Raw genomic sequence first — 20,910 nt, 5'->3', positions numbered from 1 at the left:
GGAAAGCAGATAAACAAAAAATTACAATAGTTATAGTTATAGAAACCCGTAAAGCTGGCTGTTGTAAATTTGAAGAAGAGGGATCACACAAGAGTGCTCCTTCTCAAACAAAGGGGAAAATAGAGACTAAAGTAAGATGAAGTGTAAGTAAGTAGGCAGAAAGCAATAAATCTAAAAAATGAAGAATTGAGGTCAAGTGAGTACTTGCCATTGGGATCAAGTGAGTACTTCTTTAATAGTGTTATATTGAGAACCGGAACAACAATGGAGACAAGCTATAGTTTTGTACATTGTTTAAAGTTGAGTATGACATGCAAAGGTGTCAGGAAAGGCTGCATACTATCATCCTATTAATTCAACCAGTATGCAGAAAATATTGTATTCAGAATAGGCTTAGACTCAGAGGAAGGAGAAGTGAAGATCAGAGGAAGGAACACCTAAGACATACAGACAACACCAGACTGGTAGCAGAAAACAACAATGACCTGGTGCAATTACTAAAGAAAGTCAAAGAAGAAAGTGCTAAAATAGTCTTAATGCTGAATATTAAGAAAAGACAAATAATGATCATGGAAGAAGTATATGAATTCATCCTAGATACAGCATTTCTAAAGAGAGAAATGAGATTTGGGAATATAAATTACATTTGGCCATGAAGAATCAAATGTAAGGTTAAAGACCAAAAGGTACACAACATTCATAGAAGAACTGAAACACTATACAAAGAATTTATAGGATTCATCAAAATGTGTTAGTGGTCTCCAGCGGTGATCTTTTTATGGTCGTGTAGAAGATTCATATTGTTGGGCTATTTCATTACCTGCATGAAGGAAAGCAAAATATATTCTCAGATTATGCATTTTAAAAAATTCAGTGAAATATATTACAATATTAACAAATTGTTCACTAGGCAAGTAAAACAATATGAGAAGAAATGATTGATATGCGATATGTAATATCCAGTACTTGGAAATGTTACTTTTGTGGACTGCAACTCCCAGAATTCTTCAGACTTTCTGAACAGAGTCAGAGATGGGTCTGGGAACTGGAGATTTTTATTTGATCCATTTTTAAAAAAAGAATCCCAGCCTATGCAAAAAATAGAAATATAGGCAACATAGGACACACCTACATTTATCTGTGAGCCAACTTGTGTTACTCCTGGTAGAAAGGCAGCATACAAATAAAATAAAATAAAGGAAATAATTAATGCAGTTTGACACCACTTTAAGTGCCATGGCTCAATGCAATGGAATTCTTGGATCTACAGTTTTGTGAGATATTTAGCTTTCTTTGTCAGAGAGTTCTGGTCCCACAACAAACTACAAATGCTAGGGTTCCATAGGATGGAGCCATGACAGTCAAAGAGGTGTCAAACTGCATTAATTCTTCAGTGTGGCAGCAGCTCCAGAAACATAGAATTTATACAAGCAGACTTTTTTGTGTTTCCTGTAACACTTACGTTGTTTCTATATTTGATGGTGCATTACATATGTCATATACACTGCATAAATTTTTAAAGTATTTTCTTTGTTTGATTTATGTTGTTGCTATGATTAGCAATAGAGAAATACCTCATTTTAAAAAGTAAATTCTGGGCATTCCTTCTTTCACTGAAAATCTGATACCAGAGTAAAAAAATAGTATACTAAGGATAGAGATGTCCAAAAGGAAAAACAACAACAGGGCAATTGGAAGCTTTTAAATAAAAAATAACAATATACATGTGTGTATATTTGTAGGCTCTTTCACAGTACATATTTATAACTCTATGATTCCATTAGAACTGCCACGGCTGCAGCCTATGGTGTCTTGGGGTTTGCAGTTTACCAAGGGGCATCTAGAATTGTCACCCAGAGAGTTCTAGACTGCATGGCAGTAAAAAATGGAATCATAGCACTATAACTGTGGGACTGAGCAGACAAGCCAGGATAGCATGGGCTCAGCTCATGTCCCCAGGCCACAGTGATGTGGACTTAAGTCAACTGACTTAATTAAAATTCAAAATGACCTGAATAGACTAGAAAGCTGGGCCAAAGCTAACAAAATGAATTTCAACACGAAGAAATGTAAGGTACTGCACTTAAGACAGAAAAATGAAATTCATAGATATAGGATGGGCGACACTTGGCTGAATGAGACTACATGTGAAAGGGATTTAGGAGTCCAAGTAGACCACAAGTTGAACATGAGTCAACAGTGCGATGCGGCAGCTAAAAAGGCCAATGTGATTTTAGGCTGCATCAAGTGTCTAGATCAAGGGAAGTAATAGTGCCACTGTATTCTGCTTTGGTCAGGCCCCACCTGGAATACTGTGTTCAGTTCTGGGCACCACAATTCAAAAAGGATGTGGAGAAACTGGAGCATGTCCAAAGGAGGGTGACTAAAATGGTGAAGGGACTGAAACCATGCCCTATGAGGAAAGGGAGCTGGGAATTTTTAGCTTGGAGAAGAGAAGGTTAAGAGGTGATACTTTAAATAATTGAAGGGATGTCATATTGAGGAGGGAGCTAGCTTGTTTTCTGCTGCTCCAGAGACTAGGACCCGGAACAATGGATGCAAGCTACAGAAAAAGAGATTCCACCCCAACATTAGGAGGAAATTCCTGACAGTAAGGGCTGTTTGACAGTAGAACACACTTCTTCCTTGGAGTGTGGTGGAGTCTCCCTCCTTGGAGGTATTCAAGCAGAGTCAGGATGGCCATGTCTTGCAGATGCTTTGATTAGGATTTTCTGCATGGCAGGGGGTTGGACTGGATGCCCCTTGTGGTCTCTTCCAACTCTATGATTCTAAATGGACTTAATTCACTTCAACGACTTGACTTGGACTTGACTTGGCAAAAATTATACATTGACTCAACTTGCCTTGAAACTTGTATATTTTTAGTGGTATCAAATTGCTTTAATTTGGTAGTGTAGACACAACCCCATGACTTGCCAAAGTTCATCCAGTAGGTTTCTGTGGCTGATCAGAAATTTGAACCCAGGTCTCCCAGAATGCTAACCCAACAACTCAAACTATTATATCACACTGGCTGTCATAAGAATGTGCTATGGACCCAAAACAGGAAGATTCTCAGAACACTACATAAAAGTCACACTGGATAGCTGTCACTGGATATGGTTACTCCTACCTCATTCACACAGAGGCAGCAGAATTTTTAAAAATGGCTTTCCAAAGCAGACAGGTTGTGTTGGGTGGGTGGGGGTCTTACTCAAGTTTGCAGCACACACTACTCCTCATACACCTTCCAATTCTTGTCCAGCGATCGCGGCATCTCATCAACATACATCTTGCCCCTAGTTGCTCACATTCTGCCATGTTTTGTGGTGGAGCATATGCTGTTTTTTAAAAAATATATATTGTTAAAATGTACAGTGGACTTTCCACATTTGCTGGGGTTAGAGACACAGGACCGCCATGAAACTGGGGGGAAGATAAATAAAAAAGACATTTTTTTAAATACCTGGGAGAACACCTCTTTACAAATATATAGATCCTCCAGTGCAACTTTATGGTCAACATCTGCCAGATGCAGACTATAAAATAGCACTGGATGACTTGAAAATGCCTAAAGAAGTGTTTTCTCTAGGAATCTTGAAGGCCCCCAGCATGACTTTATGGTCAATTTCTGGTAGAGTTATGCTGGAGGACCTGGAAATAGCATGTTAATCAAATTCACAAATAATCAAATTGGAAAAAGTCAAATCCACAGATATGGAAGGCTGACTGAATAGTAACTTTAGAACCCCACTCCACCCAAATCAAAAATTGACTTGTTTTTAGTTAGATTTACAACCAATTAGTAACAAACCAATTATTTAACAAACCAAGGCTCAACTCTCACTAGAAGGAAAGATTACTAAACTGAGGCTATTGTATTTTGTATCAAGAGGTGACAAGATTCAGTGGAAAACAAAATGGAAGGTTGAGTCTTCCTTATCTAGAATTCTGACATATAAACAAAATTTTGTCATGGCTGGCTGAGAGAGTGACACCTTTGCTTTCTGATGGTTCAGTTTACACAAATTTTGTTTCATGCACAATATTATTTAAAATATTGTATAAAATTACCTTCAAGTAATGTGCATAATGTGTATATGAAGCATTATTGAATTTTGTGTTTAGACTTGGGTCCTATCTTGTATTATGTTCATACATGCAAATACAGGTATTCCAAAATCCAAAATCCAAAATCCCAAACTCTTATGGTCCAAAGCATTTCAGATAAGAGATACTCAACCTGTAGTGCTTGGTAAAATAGAAGCTAGTAGGAAAAGAGAAGACTATATTACTGGTGGATTGTTTCCATCAAGGAAATCATAGCCCTGAGTTTACAAAAACTGAAACAAGGCACTTGACTACCATGGCCCTTGAAGATATCTCATTCCTAGGGCTGCCAGAAGTCAAAGTCAACTTGATTGCAAATGAGAACAATTACCAATTGGGAAATAATACTTTGAATATCTTGTGCTAATTATCAGTCATAAGGATCTTATATAGTATTCTACATTTCTATCTACATAACATTTTGCAATACTGAAGATGTGGATGGTGAAAAGGCTTCAAACTTGATATGCCCTCCAACTGTCCTGATTTGGCCAGGATAATCCCAATTAATCTAATGTCATCCCACTTTTTCAGCTGCCTTTAAACTGTCTTAGTCTCTCCTTTCTCCTACTTCCCCCCCTTTAAGTGTTATCTTTAGTTGCTACAAACTGAGTTCAAAGTGTAAATCAGTTTGCACTCATATAACTCACCAGATGTAGAATCTTGTCCTTCCCAGGCAGCTCAAGCAAAAACAAACTGCTGCAGCCCCTCACAAATTGTGTGTTCTTCCTTTGCCATCTTTGCCATCTTAACCACCCTCTGATATCACATGGCCACATGTGTCATGGTTTTCATCTGGGAAATGTTGGATGCTATAGGGAGCAGATATTGCTGAGTGCAAAGGGCCATCACCCAACTCAGAAAAGTGAGAAATTGGTCCTTCAGCAGGATACAGGGCTCAACACCATCTAGGATGCCATCTGCATGACCAGGGGCCCATTCACATTGCACAATTATACTGCTGCATTACGTTATAAGTGCCATGACAATACCCCATGGAATCCTGGGATTGGCCGTTAGAATTCATAGCCCAAGTGTTCCAAACTACAAACCCTAGGATGCCATAGGATGATGGAACCATGGCAGTTAAAGTGGAATAATAGCACTGTAATTGTATAGTGTGAATGTGCCCCTAGTTTCATAGGTTGCTACCACACTACAGAATTAATGCAGTTTGCCGCTACTTTAACTGCCATGGCTATATAGCATCCAATACCCTGTAGCATCCAACATTTCCCAGATGAAAACCATGACACGTGTTGCCATGTGACATGAGAGGGTGGTCAAGATGGCAAAGTTCTATGGAATGCTAGGATTTGTAGTTTGCTGTGGCACCAGAACTCTCTGAGAGAGAAGGCTAAATATCTTGCAAAACTAAAAAACCCAGAAGTCCATAACATGGAGCCATGGCCATTAAAGTGGTGTCAAACTGCATTAATTCTGCAGTGTAGATGCAGCCTGAGATGCATGATGATGCAAAAAATCAGATATTATTCTTTCATTCTTTTTCATAGCCCAATTTGATTAAAGAAGCATCAGCTTAAGATCATAAACATAGGCTTTAGCATTAATGTTATATTTCACTTGAAATTGTTTTCTGTTTGAAAAGATACACAGTAGTTGAAATTCAAAAGGATGAAGCAATATTAGAACATGGAAAAATAATGGTTTTTTTCCTCAAAGAAAATATTTTCTAATCATTACTTTCCTTACTAAGGAGGATTTATGAGGCATAGCAGAAGCGATACTTTATCACCTAAAACATTATTGTTGATCCTTTCACTACATGTCATTGGATATGGCTCAAAAGCTTACCTGTGGCCCTCAGAAAGAAGGAGAAGGAAAAGAGAAAGAAGCCATAGAGTAGGTAAAAGTGCTTCATGGCTGCTTAAATGTTACTGAAGTTCTGATAGCCCACAGAAATGGAGATGGAAGGCCTCCCTAATATATAGATTACTGGACAACTGCAAGCCCCAGAGGAAACTGGGAGAAATATGAAATGCTGTCTTGAGAAGCCATGATAGTCAGAATCTAAGTACAGTGAGACCATTTTATGCTGCTCCTTATGTGGTTCAAGCACAAAGAACAGAACATTGAAAATTTCTGAGAAGCAACTACTCTTAACTGGTTTGTTAACTATCCATTCATCATATTTATTTCATTTATATGCTTTCTTGTTCCTGGAAAATAACTCAAAATAGAATATTATAAAACTGTACACTTAGCCCTCTGTATCCACAGATTCTTTACCCATGGATAAAAAATTACACACACACACACATTCCAAAAAGCAATTGATTTTGTGATTTTATATAAGGAATACCATTTTACAATGCCATTATATTTAATGGGGCTTGAGCATCCATAGCTCAATAAAGGTATCGTTTTGTGGATTTTGGCTGCTGTTGTACAGTCAGCTTTCCATATCCAGAGATTTTTTTATCTATGAATTCAAGCATCCACTGCTTGAAAATATTTTAAAAATATATAAATTCCAAAAAGCGAACCTTGATTTTGCTATTTTATATAAGGAACATCATTTTACTATGCTATTCTATTTAATGGGACTTGAGCATCCACATATATTGATATCCATGGGGGGGAGGGTTTCCTGAAACCAAACCTCAACAGATACCAAAGGCCACTGTATATGCATCCGCTTTCCTTCAGAAATTTAGATTGGTCAATCAAGCCCAGTGCAACAAGAGGCAGGTCTCCCCAGACTTGCCTATGGTTTTAGCACATTTTTGTTAAAGTGGATTTCTGTTCTCAGAACTGACCCAAAAAACTGAAACTCACTTTAAGCGAGAGTGACCAAAAACATGGGACTTTTATAAGCAAATGACATATTCCACCACTAGCTTATGAATCATCCACTTCACTGATGATAAATAAACATCCCAGTAGAAGGTAACCACCAGTAAATCATGACAATTGCAATAACACCTAGGGAATAAAATGTCCTCTTGGATTTATGCCGTTCAGGAATGTACAGGGTAACCAAGCATTTTGTTTTAGTTCATTTCCAAGCTGAGGAGGAAAAGTTCTTTTATTAGCTATGAACCAGGCTCTATTTGTATCAATCTGCCACTCATCCATGGCCTACAGCTGAAAAAGAAAAGTAGCAGAAATGTGACCAGAGTTATAAGAACACGGACTCCCCCCAAAGGTGGGTTTAGTGGGTTAAGCCCACCCCAAGACCAATGATGTAGAGTCAAGTCAATTGACTCTGACGCAGTTCAGACTTAAAGTCACATAAATGACCCAACTTAGACTGAGCTCAGCAATAAATGATGCACTGACTCGACTCAACGTGTGATTTGTATACTTTCAGTGACCAACTGGCATCGTTCACTTTGTGCACTTTGTGCAGCAGGCAAATCCCACAAATCCCGCAAAAATGCACAAGGTGCATTTCTCTAAGCGGAGAAGCCAATGTGGTAGACGATGGGCTTGAGGTAGAAGGATCTTTCTAAGCTTTCTAAAGCTCCTTCATTGTGCAGCAGGGTCAGGCTGCTGAGTAGACCTCAGCCCTTGCCTCAAGCCCATTGCCTAATGTGTTTGCTGTTCTCCTTTAAGAAACATACCTGCTTCCTTTTTTTCTGTTAAAAACGTAGAGTCAAAGACTTGAATACATCGCTGCCCAAGACCAAGTGAAAGGGATGGAGCACTCCCCCTGAAATGAGCTGGCAAAGTTGGACCATCAGGACCATCAGGACTCCTGTTTGGGAATTATCACTCATAACTGTACTAAATAATTAAGCACTTAGAAATACTAAGATAGCCATTGGACAGAAATAATAAAGGTTGTCTACAAACTGTTGTATGCACACATGCTAGTGAAAAAGTGTTGTGGAAATCATAAACCAGTGGGAGGCAGAGGCATACTGCAGAAGTGACACAAAACAACATGGAGGACACTTGTAAGAACATATTGTGCTTGTAAAGAGTTTTCACATTGACTGGTAATGGATGGAAATAATAATTCCCCCCACAAGTACCATCAAGTAGACAAAATTAATAACCTGTTTGCAGATGTTTACCTGTATACATATAGTTTTTTGTGTTTTTTGGGGGGCTGTGTGGCCATGTTCTAGAAGAATTTATTCCTGACATTTCGTCGAGATCTGTGGCTTGCTTCTTCAGAGAATGCTGCCATGAAAGCAAGTTCCAGGATTCCTACACCAGAAGCATGCAGACACCCTGATGCATTCTCAGAGATTTCATCAGACCATTTGAGATGAACTCAGAAAAAAATAATATTTCACTATAATTATGACACACTTACTGGTCCTCTCTCTTCGAGGTTCAGGATTCTACTGAGTGTGGCATGCATGATGGGCTCCAAATTCCAGGGATGTTCCACACTGCATATTATAACATCATGATACCAGTTTAATTGTCCATCTATATTTGATGGAATCCTGGGATTTGTAGTTTAGTGAGTTACATACAATTCTCTCTTGTAACAGACTAGGGTTTAATAGCAAAAATATTTCTAATGCCCTCAGTAAACGACAAAGTACATTTACTTGTGGGATGTTCTGGATCTTCTTTTCAAAACCTGTTGGGTCACACTAGTTTGCAAAAGTCGGAATTTCAAAACATCCAGTACCAGAATCAGGGTATACTCTCATTGTGTTGAATTTTGCTCTGGATCTTAGTTCCTATGCCATGTGGCTATTAAGCATGTATCAGCCTCTGCCCCCTGACATGTCTGCTGCTGCTACTGCTGAAATTCACTTGTTTTGAGGTTGGAAGGAGGCACCCAGCCATGTGATTGAGTCTAGGTGCCTCATTTTGACCTCAGAGTAAGCAACTCACCCACAGCTGTGGCTGTGCTGGGAGCATAGGAAGATGCACATGGGAACAGCTGCCCAGCATAAACATGAACGAGGTAACAGGGTTCAATCAGTCAGCTCCAGGGCAAAATACTCTGGGCTGCTTGTGGAGTATTCCTACATGTACAAACACTACCTTTGTTGCCCTGGACAGGAATGGTTTGCAGTACAGCAGGTAGATTGCCAGAAAATCAACAGTACAGTAAGGCAAAAGGCAATGGGAGAAGCATCATGCAGGATCAGACCAAAAACCATTCTCTTTCTCACTATGGCCAACTGTTTTCCTTTGGAAAGTAAAATATAAGTGCTATGTCTTTTTCTTCTTACTGTTCTCTAGCAACTGGTATGCAGAGGCATACTGTTTCATACACTGGAAGTAATATCCAGCAATCATGGCAAGCAGCCATTAAGGGTGCTAAGGCTGAACTGACATCATTGCTGTGCATCCAGCTACTGGAGCAATTAGATGCTTCTTCATCTCCCCCCCCCCCCCCCCACTGGCCACTAAACAGCAGTTTCCAACCCTCTGCCATGCAATAATACACAATCCAAGCATCCCCAACAGATGGCCATCTAGCCTCTGTTGAAAAACTGCCAACGAAGGAGACTCCACAATACTCTAAGGCAGTGTCTTCCACTCTTGAACAGCTTTTACTCTCAGGAACTTCTTCCTGATATTTAGGTGGAATCCCTTTTCCTATAGTTTTAATCCATTGCTCCATGCCCTAATTTCAGGAGCAGCAGAATGCAATCTTGCTCCATCCTCAATACAACACCTTTTCAGATATTTAAACATGGCTATCATGTCACCTCTTCACCTTTTCTTCCCCAGGCTAAACATACTCAGCTCCTAAACTGCTCCTCATTGGGCATGGTTTCCAGACCTTTCACCATTTTGGTTGCCCTCCTCCAGACACATTCCAGCTTGTCGACATCATTTTTGAATTGTGAAGACCAGAACTGGACACAGTATTCCAGGTGAGGGCTGAGCAAAGCAGAATAGAGTGTTACTTCCCTCTATCTAGATACTATACTCCTAGGATCATGTTGTTTTTTAGCTGCTCCATCAGACTATTGATTTATGTTAATTTTGTGGTCTACTATTTATATCCTAATTCACTTTTGTATGTGCTGTTGTCAAGATAGGTATCCCCCATCCTATATCTGTGCATTTCATTTTTTTTCTGCCTAAGTATAGTACCTTCCATTTTTCCCTGTTGAAATTCATTTTGTTAGTTTTGGCCCAACTTTCTAATCTGCTAAAGTCATTTGGAATTGTGATCCTGTCCTCTGGAATATTAGTTACTTCTCCTCAGTTGGTTTCATCTGCAAATGTGATAAACATGCCTTACCATGGGGAGCCTTGTCAAAAGCCTTGCTGAAATCAAGATATACTTCATCCACAAATGGTGCAATTTTGTTCAATTCAATTTGTAAGTGTATCAGCATATGTAACACACATCTGCTGTGCACAATGTAAAAAATAAATCCATGCACAGCTATGTGTAATGCACATACATATCAGTCTAAAACTATATATAATGGCACCACATAAAGAATTCCTTGTGTGGTGCTATTGTACATGACTGGAAACACCAAAACTGAATACTATAATAGCTATTCCACATCAGACAAAAACATCACTTTCACAGGGGAGCTTACAGGTGTATAAGATGCCAACAATATTGTGGCCCAGGTGTGTTTGGCAGTGTTATTCAACATCTTTATCAATGACCTGGATGACAGAATTGGGAGCATACTTATCAAATTTGCAGATGACACCAAATTAGGAGGAATAGCTAATACTCCAGAGGATAGGATCAACATTCAAAATGATCTGAATAGACTAGAAAGCTGGGCCAAAGCTAACAAAATGAAATTCAACACAGAGAAATGTAAGGTACTGCACTTAGGGCAGAAAAATGAAATGCACAGATATAGGATGGGGGACACCTGGCTGAATGAAAGTACATGTGAAAGGGATCTGGGAGTCCAAGTAGACCACAAGTTGAACATGAGTCAACAGTGCGATGTGGCAGCTAAAAAGGCCAATGCAATTTTAGGCTGCATCAATAAAAGTATAGTGTCTAGATCAAGAGAAGTAATAGTGCCACTTTATTCTGCTCTAGTCAGGCCCCACCTGGAATATTGTGTCCAGTTCTGGGCACCACAATTCAAAAAGGACATTGAGAAACTGGAGCGTGTCCAGAGGAGGGCAACTAAAATGGTGAAAGGTCTGGAAACCTTGCCCTATGAGGAACGACTCAGGGAGCTGGGGATGTTTAGCCTAGAGAAGAGAAGGTTAAGGGGTGGTATGATAGCCCTGTTTAAATATTTGAAAGGATGTCATATTGAGGAGGGAGCAAGCTTGTTTTCTGCTGCTCCAGAGAACAGGACCTGGAACAATGGATGCAAGCTACAGCAAAAGAGATTCCACCTCAACATTAGGAAGAACTTCCTGACAGTAAGGGCTGTTCGACAGTGGAACACACTCCCTCAGAGTGTAGTGGAGTCTCCTTCCTTGGAGGTCTTTAAGCAGAGGCTAGATGGCCATCTGCTGGGGATGCTTTGATTTGGATTTCCTGCATAGCTTGGGGTTGGACTGGATGGCCCGTGTGGCATCTTCCAACTCTATGATTCTATGATTCTATGGCAGAATACCCAGAAAGCTTCCCTCTCAACATTGCACCAATTACTTCCCCAAAACACAAAATACATGCTTAAAGAATATATTTTTCAAATGCATGGGTTTTATTTTAATAAGTACAGACAGAAGTAATTCAGCAGAGGTAAATCAGCTATGTTAAAATCTTGAAAATACAACAGGTCAGGAAGAGGACATGCAGATTAAGCAAAAAGATTGCTCATGCCATGGAAGCAGCCGAGACATCCCCTGTGAGTACACAGTCATCACCTGTAGAAAGCAAAAAAGACGTCCTGTATTTCAACTGAATTATATAAATAACCGGCATGTTCATACAATGTATACCACACAGACAAATGTGTGCCAAGGATGCAGATCTTGTAGCCCTCCAGAGTTTACTGGCCTATGGTGTTCAGAATCCCTCACTATTGCCTATACTGGCTGTGGGTGATGGGAGTTCCATTCCAAGAGCATCTGGAAGGTCACATGTTCTGCATCCTGAAGAAGTCATGCAATGATTTAAATATCACATAGAATGGAAAATGAAGGATAATCAGATTCATTAAAGAGAGCCACAGTGATATAATGGTTTGAATATTGGACTGGGACTATGTGGGACTGGAGTTTGGATCTCCATTCAGCCATGGAAACTGAGCCATTGCGTCACCTTGGGCAAGTCACACTCTCTCAGCCTCAGAGGAAGGCAAAGGGAAACCCCCTCTGAACAAATCTTGCCAAGAAAACTCCATCATAGGGTTGCCTTAGAGTTGCTATAAGTCAAAAACAACTTGAAGGCAGACAGGAACAACAATCAACAACATCATTTTTCTTTCATACAGTTTGTATCAAAGGTGCTACAAGATACTGATGTTTCTCTGATGTCAAAGGCAGAGAAAAGGTGAAAGATACATATTAGTGACAAAAGTGATTTGAACTAGTTGTTAGATGAGATTTTCTGTTTCAGAGCAGTCTTGACCAAAATTAGTTTCTTGATATGCAATAATTTTAGTATGAGGTTTGTAGTCCATTAGGAGAATTCCAGGTTGGGGGAGAGCAATGTTAAAATGAAGAAAAGAGGTTTTTTTTTTAAAAAAGGTGCCAAGAACAAAATGTGCTCCCAGGTTCATTGGTGACAACCCTCTTGCCTTCCCTGTAAACCTTATGCTCCATGCTGGAAATCAATGTTTTAAATAATGAGTTAGGCTACAATGACCCAACCAATTAAACTACTTCAGTTATTAATGTTAGTAGCAACAAATTCATTCCTCTGTTTCTAATGTTTAATGTTATTGAATTACAGTATCTGCTGGGATTTGATTCTGGGACACCCCTTGGATACCAAAATCTGTGAATGCTCAAGTCCCATTAAATACAATGGCATAGTAAAATATAAAATCGTAAAATCAAGGTTTGCATTTGGGAATTTATATTTTTAAAAACATTTTCAATCTGTGGATGCTTGAATCCGTGGATGGAAAAAAATCCAGGGATACAGAGGATTGGCTGTAATTTAAAAATTTTACATTCCAAACTGGTCTGGAATATTGCTAGGACCAGGAAGAAGCTCTCACATCAGTGGATTGGAACAAAAGACATACAAAGGGCAATGAGACAGTATTTTTTGATAGTGTTCTTACTGTTTCTTGCAGCAAACACCACCATTTTTATCACACTTCCCAATGTTTGACAGACCAGATGGGCAGGTCAGAAGCTTGCACTTGCCACCAGCTTTGTCACATTCAGCGGCAGTCTTGGGTGCAGCTAGTGCTATAACAAAAAAAGAATAAGAATAAAAAATTAACCTTCCAATTTCCAAGCATCCCCACATTTATCTTCCTCACAACTTATAAAAGCAGATTCAATTGGCTATCAGCAATAAGACTGGAGCCCAACTGGGGCCACTCAAATTCAAGAGAAAGGTGGAAATATTCTTGAGGTTAGGTCAAGCTTTACAAAACTACAAACGATCAAGGAAGGAGGAAATAAGAAAATAAAAATTAAAACACACCTATAATACATGAGTAAGCTCTGTCTGTACAGAGTGCTAGAAAGGTAGAATGGGATGGAACCTCTTGAAAGAGGACATGTCTGGCTGTCACACTGGAGCACGAAATAAAAACATGGCAACGCAACATTTTAATATGGTTCCTATTTGCTTTTGGGTTTGAGGTTTTTCCTCTAACGGTAAATCTGTAGAACCCATATGTATTAACTGAGAAGCAATCTGGAGTTACTAAAAAGAAAATAGCTAATGTGGTTTCTACAGACCTGGAGAATATGCCTGGCATGTAGATTAGCATGTAAATACTGCAATCAGGTATATTAGCATGGAAATAAAACAAAAAACACTTTTAAATAAACCCTGAAAAGAACCTGGAAATGATCCATCGTTTTTGGAACAATAGCAATAGCAAAAGCAAGTACATTTCTATACTGCTTATCAGTGACCTAGCATTCCCTAAGTGGTTTACTATGTGTGAGCCAATTGCCCCCAACAATCTGGGTATTCATTTTAGCAACCTATGAAAGGATGGAAGACTGAGTTGACCTTGGAGCCCTCCAGGATCAAACTTACAGTGTTGTGGCTGCAGTACTGGCATTTAACCACTATTTCACCAGGGCTCCTTGGAACAGTGTTACCATGAAATTTTGGAAAAGTGGGACAGTAAATCATAGTAGATTTCAAAATGTTTGTTTGTTTAAATCAAGTGTATCACCATTTTGTTGTTGTTGTGTGCCTTCAAGTTGTTTCCAACCTATGGTGACTAAGGAAAACTAAAACCAGTTTAAAAAATGTAGAGTCCAGTCAATAATAGAAAGGACTATCCTTCTGTTGTATCTTTCCTTAATGAAGGCTTAGCTGCCTTTAGGGAAAGGACTATTTTCTTCTAGAGCTCAAAACTGGTGGATATTTTTGTTTCCCAGATCACATCTGCAACATGTATAAAAATGAAAACAAAGCACTAAAATGGATCCAAAGATTTTGCAACATCGCTTAAGATAGTAAAGAAAAAATAAAAAAGAGAAGTTACTATTTATTGTCAATTAATTAGTTTACTGTGAATTTTTTTTAGTCCCCTGATGTGAGGGGTGTCTATACGGGGGTGGGGAATGTCTCTCTAGCAAATAGGGTGACTGAGATGATAAAGGGTTTGGGAACCACATACCTTCCCTCCAACATTTCACAGATGAAAACCAAGACAGGCATGGCCAAGAAACATCAGAATGTTATCAAAATGGTGTGACGAGGCGTGCATCTACACTGTAGAAATAATGTGGTTTGACACCACTTTCACAGCCATGGCTCCATCCTACAGAATCCTGGGATTTTTAGTTTTGTGAGGAATCAGCTCACTTTGGCAAAGAAGGCTAAAGACCTTGAAAAACTACAAATCCAGGGATTCCATAGCACTTAAAGTGATGTCAGACTGCATTATTTCTACAGTGCAGATGTAACCAAAGACATAAGAGAGTAAAAACAAGGAAGAGCACAAAACACAGCTATTCAATAAGCTGAAGATAAAAGAGCAAAACGGGAGAAGGACAAAGAATTGGGACATTTTAAAAGTATCTGACGAACCAGACAGCAGAGGAGTAACTGGGCTCATCCCTGCCAAACCAGGACAGTTGTTGGGTATGAAACCAGGCTTTATGGAGAACAGTTGAAGAAGACAGATGTAATTACTTTGGAGAAGACAAGACTGAGAGGTGATATGATAGCCGCCTTTAAATGCCTGAGCTGCCAACTGGAAGATGGGGAAAAACAAAACCCTTGTTTGTCGCTACCCTCAAGAACACAAGAAAGGAAATTCTGTGTTTTTTTGGGGGGTGGGGGACGATAGGAAAGATTTCCTGATGGCAATAGTTACTTGACAGAGGAATAGATTACCTATGAAGGGCGTGATCCCTCCTTCATTTGTGTCTTGTTGTAGAGAGTTGATGGCAACCTCTCAGAAACCCTTCAGCTGTAGATTCCTGCACTGGAAAGAGGTTGGACTATACAGCCCTTAGAACTACTTCCAGCTCTGTGATTCTATGATATCTGGCAGATTTGTTGGGTGCCAGTAAATCATGGCAACAGCAACATATTTCCTCAAAGTCCTCATTTAGCTAGCTTATAAATGATAGCTTACCTGGCACAACCATCAGCACCAGGAACAGGACAGCTGAAAGGATGGCAAAGATCTTCATGACTGAAATATGGAGCTGTTCCTCAGGAGATGGCAGGTCAGACGAATGACCAAGTGGAATATCTCAGTAGATTGAAGAATGGAAATATGACCAAAAGCACCTCATATTTATAGGACGAAGAAGATTGTGTCACAAGTTGTGGACACCTTGAGGTGTCTGGTGGGGTTTTGTTGCAGTTTGTGGTCAGTCATACTTGTTATAGAAAGAAGCCCCTGGGTGATTGAGAAAGGGTCTATTGGGGAAATATAGTCTGGACAAGAAAGAAAGACTGCTTTGAAGATGGACCATGAAATTACCCAAGCAAGATCTGCAATGGAATAGCATATACAAATATACGAAACAGCCTTTCATGTAGGCTGCATCTGCATTGTGGGATTAATCCACAAGTGATGTGTCTCAATGCTGTGATATCCTGGGATCTGTATTGTTGTGAGTTATCTAGCCTTCTTTGTCAAGAGAGCTCTGGTGCCACAACAAACCCTACTTACCAGGATTCCATAGCACTGAGCATGACAGTTAAAGCAGTATCAAACCAAATTGATTCTGCAGTATGACCGCAACTGTAGTCAGCCAATTGGTCTGTCTAACATGGTATTAGAACCATAGAATCATAGACCACAATGGACATCTAGTCCAGCCCCATTCTACCGTATAGGAATAAGCAAAGCACATCTGACATATGGCCATCCAGCTTCTGTTTAAAAACCTCCAAAGGACTATTCCATTGTCAAACAGCTGTTACTATCAAGAAGTTCTTCCTAATGCTTAGGTGGAATCTCTAATTGTCTAATTGAAGTCACAGAGGTCCTATTACATTTCAGAAATCATCAAATCGCAGAGTTAGTAGGAACCCTCACACATCATTGAATCCAACTTCCTGCTCCGTGTGGGAACTCCAGCTCAAGCATACCCAACAGGCAGCTGTTCAGCCTATTTTTTGAAGACATCCAGAGAAGGAGACACCATCCCATCTCTAGATAATTGGGTCAATTGCTGAACCACTCTTATCATCAAGAGGTTCCTGCTAACATTCAACCAAAATCTCATCTCCTATAATGTAAAACCGTTAGAGCTGATCCTACCCTCTGGGATGGGAAAAAACAAACCAGTTCCCCCACTGTGACAGCTATATAGATGTTTAAAGAATGCAATCATGTTACATCTCAGTCTTCTCTTCACTAGGCTGAACATGTCCAGCTCCTTCAGCCTTTTGTTGTATGTTTTGTTCTCCATACCTCATATCATACCTTGTTGCCCTTCTGTGGACCTCTATACCTTGTTACCCTTCTGCAAAATCAGTGCAATTTTTTGAGGAAATCACTCCTACCCAGTGCTTACCAGCAAACCCCTCCTCTGGTCTTATACACTACTACAGGTCATTAATAATAACAAGATACACAATTATAAAACAACAAGCAGAAAACAAAGCAGCAGACACCATAAACACCAATTAATTTCATATCAGAATCTGTTAGGTACCTGACACTGTAGGGCAGTGCTTCTCAACCTGTGGGTCACAACCCCTTTGGGGGCCGAATGACCCTTTCACAGGGGTTGCCTAAGACCATTGAAAAACACATATTTCCAATGGTCTTAGGAACTGAGACACCACTCCTCTATCTGGGGGGTCACCACAACATGAGGAACTGTATTAAAAGGTTGTGGCATTAGGAAGGTTGATAACCACTACTTTAGGGTGTAGTCAGAACTTTAGAGAGCTATTCAAGGTCCAGTTCTACTTTGGGAACAAGGTTCTGAACCCCAAGCCACTCAATTATACTGACTGAAGCCCAGAACAGGTTCATTTCTCCACTTAAATGTAAACCATATAGTTCCTCTGACTTTTGAATAAAGGTGTGCAGATGTCCCCCTATTTTTTTTTCAGGCAAGTCATATCCAACTTTGGGAGAAAGGTAGGTAATGTATACAATAAATAAATAAAATAACAAAATAAATAACCATGCAAATAAACAAATAAACATTCAACAAATATACATGCAAATAAACAAATAAACATTTCAATTATATCTGACTCTGTCCTCATGGGGACATCCTGCACTCATTTATTCTCTTCACCTACAGGCCAGTTTCCCATGCCAAACTGGTCTTGCCACTTCATTTCCATACACAAAGGATTTTGAATTTGACTTGACATTCTCACATGCCAGTGGCATCAGTATGTGGAGAGATCTAGTAGCATCTTTCAGACTAACTGAAAGAAAGAAATTGGCAGCATGAGCTTTCATAGACTTCAGTCTGCTTCCTCATTAATGCATTACTTGAGAGGAGTAAACAAATAAACAGTGTTGGTTATGACCTATAAAGCCCTAAATGGCTTGGGCCCAGGGTACTTGGAGGATCGCCTCTCCCCATATAATCCGCCCCGCACTCTCAGATCGGCCAGGAAGCACTTGTTAAGGGTTTCTAAGTCAAAATACACCTTGACTGCACAAAGAGCATTTTCCATCTTGGCCCCGCAGCTTTGGAACTCTCTTCCCAACGAGCTCCGCTCTGTCACCTCTCTTGATCTCTTTAGGAAGGAACTAAAGACCTTTCTCTTCTGACAAGCTTTCCCCCATGTGTCCTGACTTCATGCTGTTCTCCCCTGTTATACAATGGTTTCATTCAGCTAGTTTGTTTTTTCTGGTTTTTTATGCTGTTCATATTTTTTAGTGTTTTAACGTAATGAGCTGTTTTTATGATGTTTATATTGTATGTTTTGTATTCTGTTTTGTATTCCCTTTTGCTTTGTTGTAATCCGCTTTGATCTACCCTGGAAAAGTGGGCTATAAATAAATTATATTATTATTATTATTATTATTATTATTATCAACAACAAATGTGATGACATGCTTTTATAATATATCCATGTAATGCATAAGTCTTTTATAAGAGGGATATAATGATGTACCTGCTAATATTTCCACCAGGAAAAGATGGGTACTCTTTAGTGCTGACAGCCCCCCTGCTTTCATACCAAGTAGGTCTTTGGACCAAATGAACCAGTCCTCTCTACTCTGCCATGACTTGTCTTCATGATGCAGGGTCTAAGTCCCAGTTTGTCAGCAGACAGTATTCATGACCTGGGGGCAGTTCCACATTGAATCCCTGCCATCCCTGACTGTATTAAAAAGACTTACCTTTTTCTCTGGATTTTCCAGGAAAATTTAGAGACCTCCAAAGTGATATGGGACAGCTGCTCACACAGCATCCCACTGTGCTGCCAGACACTGCCACAGCTGGCATGAGTCAGTCCCTCTAAGGACACACCAATGCACATAGCCACGTTATTAATGGAGGGCACCTCATTTCCAACCTCAGAGGGAGTGACCTCTGACAGCGGTGGTGGTAGATAGCAGAGTGCTACACAAGGCAGCTCCAGGGTAGCCATGCCATACCCAGAACAGAAGGGACCACACACCCCAGCAGTCACTGCTATGGGTCCAGCATCCAGACAGCCTGTTCAACATATGGTGCAGCTCCTGGGCAAGTGAGAAAGGGAGATGATGTCCTTTCTCGCTTAAGTCATGCTAGTCTTACCAAGTGTGTACATCTTTCTAGAGTGTCACTGAAAACACTGTACTATAAGAGGTTTTCCACTCATGGGGTTTGCATCTGCTGAAACGGAATATACTATAAGCACATGATATAATAAGGCTCCAGTCCTACATTCACCTACCTGGGAGGTAGATGAGTGTTAAAATCATTTAGACTTACAACTCATGGGAATGCACTGTAAAACATTTTAAAGCCGTACCATCTTTTAACCCAACCTCGATCCATACAAAGAGGTAAGTAAGCAATTATATTTGTTGTTGCTACTGCTGTTGATATTATTGATGTCATTGTCATCCCTTTGTATACAATACTGTATACAATTGTATTGTATACAATAAAAATTCAAGAAAGTTGTAATATAGTAGGAATATAGAAAGCCTTATAATGAGTCACATCGGTGGGATACAGACTGCCCAAAGTGGGCGGTCTCCCGCTGCCCTAGTTTGCTCTGCGGGGAAGCTGCAGCCTCCAGACTGTGGGACTTCCCCGCAGAGCAAAATGAATCCTTAAAAATCGGGTTCTTTATGCGGCGTGCTTGTGATACCGCAATGTGCCAATGGTGCACTTGCGGCGTCACAATGGCACCGGGACGTGCAGATGCTAAGTGTCCGCCATGTCAAAATGGCAGTGCCCATGTGTACAGGGCGCCACCATTTTGACGTACAGATTATGTACTAGGGTTGCGGGGTGTATATATGCAGCATCCCGAAGCAACCCTAGTATGTATGCAGGACGGTGCTTCCTCCGGTCTGTACAGCGCCATCATTACTCTTTCTGCCCCAGTAATAATAATAATAATTTGTTTTATTTATATACCACTATTCCAAAGATCATAGCGGTGAACAGCAAGTAAGCTAATTAGCAAGTAAGCAGTACTGTCAACTCTGAATGGAAAAAATCCAGGGTTTCAGAATCTTTCTTCTTTCTACCTGGAGATGTCTGGTCTTCCCATGAGGTCTACTATCCCAATATTAATCAGGCCCACTCCTTGCCCAGCTTCTGGAAACAGACAACATTAGGAATGTTCAGGGTTGTTGTTTTCGCTACTGCTGCTGCTGTTCTTCTTTTGTGATAGTTATATATACCCTGCTTTATCCCCAAAATTGGACTCAAGAGTGGCTTACAATTTAAAAGAACAGTGCAGTTAAAAACATAAAAGACTTTTCATTAAAATAAAATTAAACTATTACAATATTAATTTAGATCACTTGTTAAAAGAACAAAATTAAATATAAAAATATAAAATACAACAGTTACAGAATGTTCTTTAAAGACTTTCTGTTTTAAAAGCCTTTCTGAATAAAACTCTTTTAGCCTGCTGACACAGGGTTATGTGGATTATGTTTATAGATCAAATGTATATAATATATTTCAAACATATTTCAGAAGTTTCATGAGTGAAGGTTTTCAAAAAGACAAAATAAATGATATACAAAATAACTGGATAGGAAAGTTCTGAAAGCTGGAGACAGACCTGAGTCATTATTACTGGAAACACCAATGATAGAATTTCTTCACTAAGCAAGTGGTGTACTTCAATATTGCTTCACTTTGGTTTCTGCCACT

Source organism: Sceloporus occidentalis, unplaced genomic scaffold, assembly GCF_023333645.1.
Source record: "Sceloporus occidentalis isolate IW3139 unplaced genomic scaffold, rSceOcc1.0.p SCAF_6, whole genome shotgun sequence".
In the NCBI taxonomy this organism is placed as follows: domain Eukaryota; kingdom Metazoa; phylum Chordata; class Lepidosauria; order Squamata; family Phrynosomatidae; genus Sceloporus; species Sceloporus occidentalis.
This window is presented reverse-complemented; position numbering follows the sequence as displayed.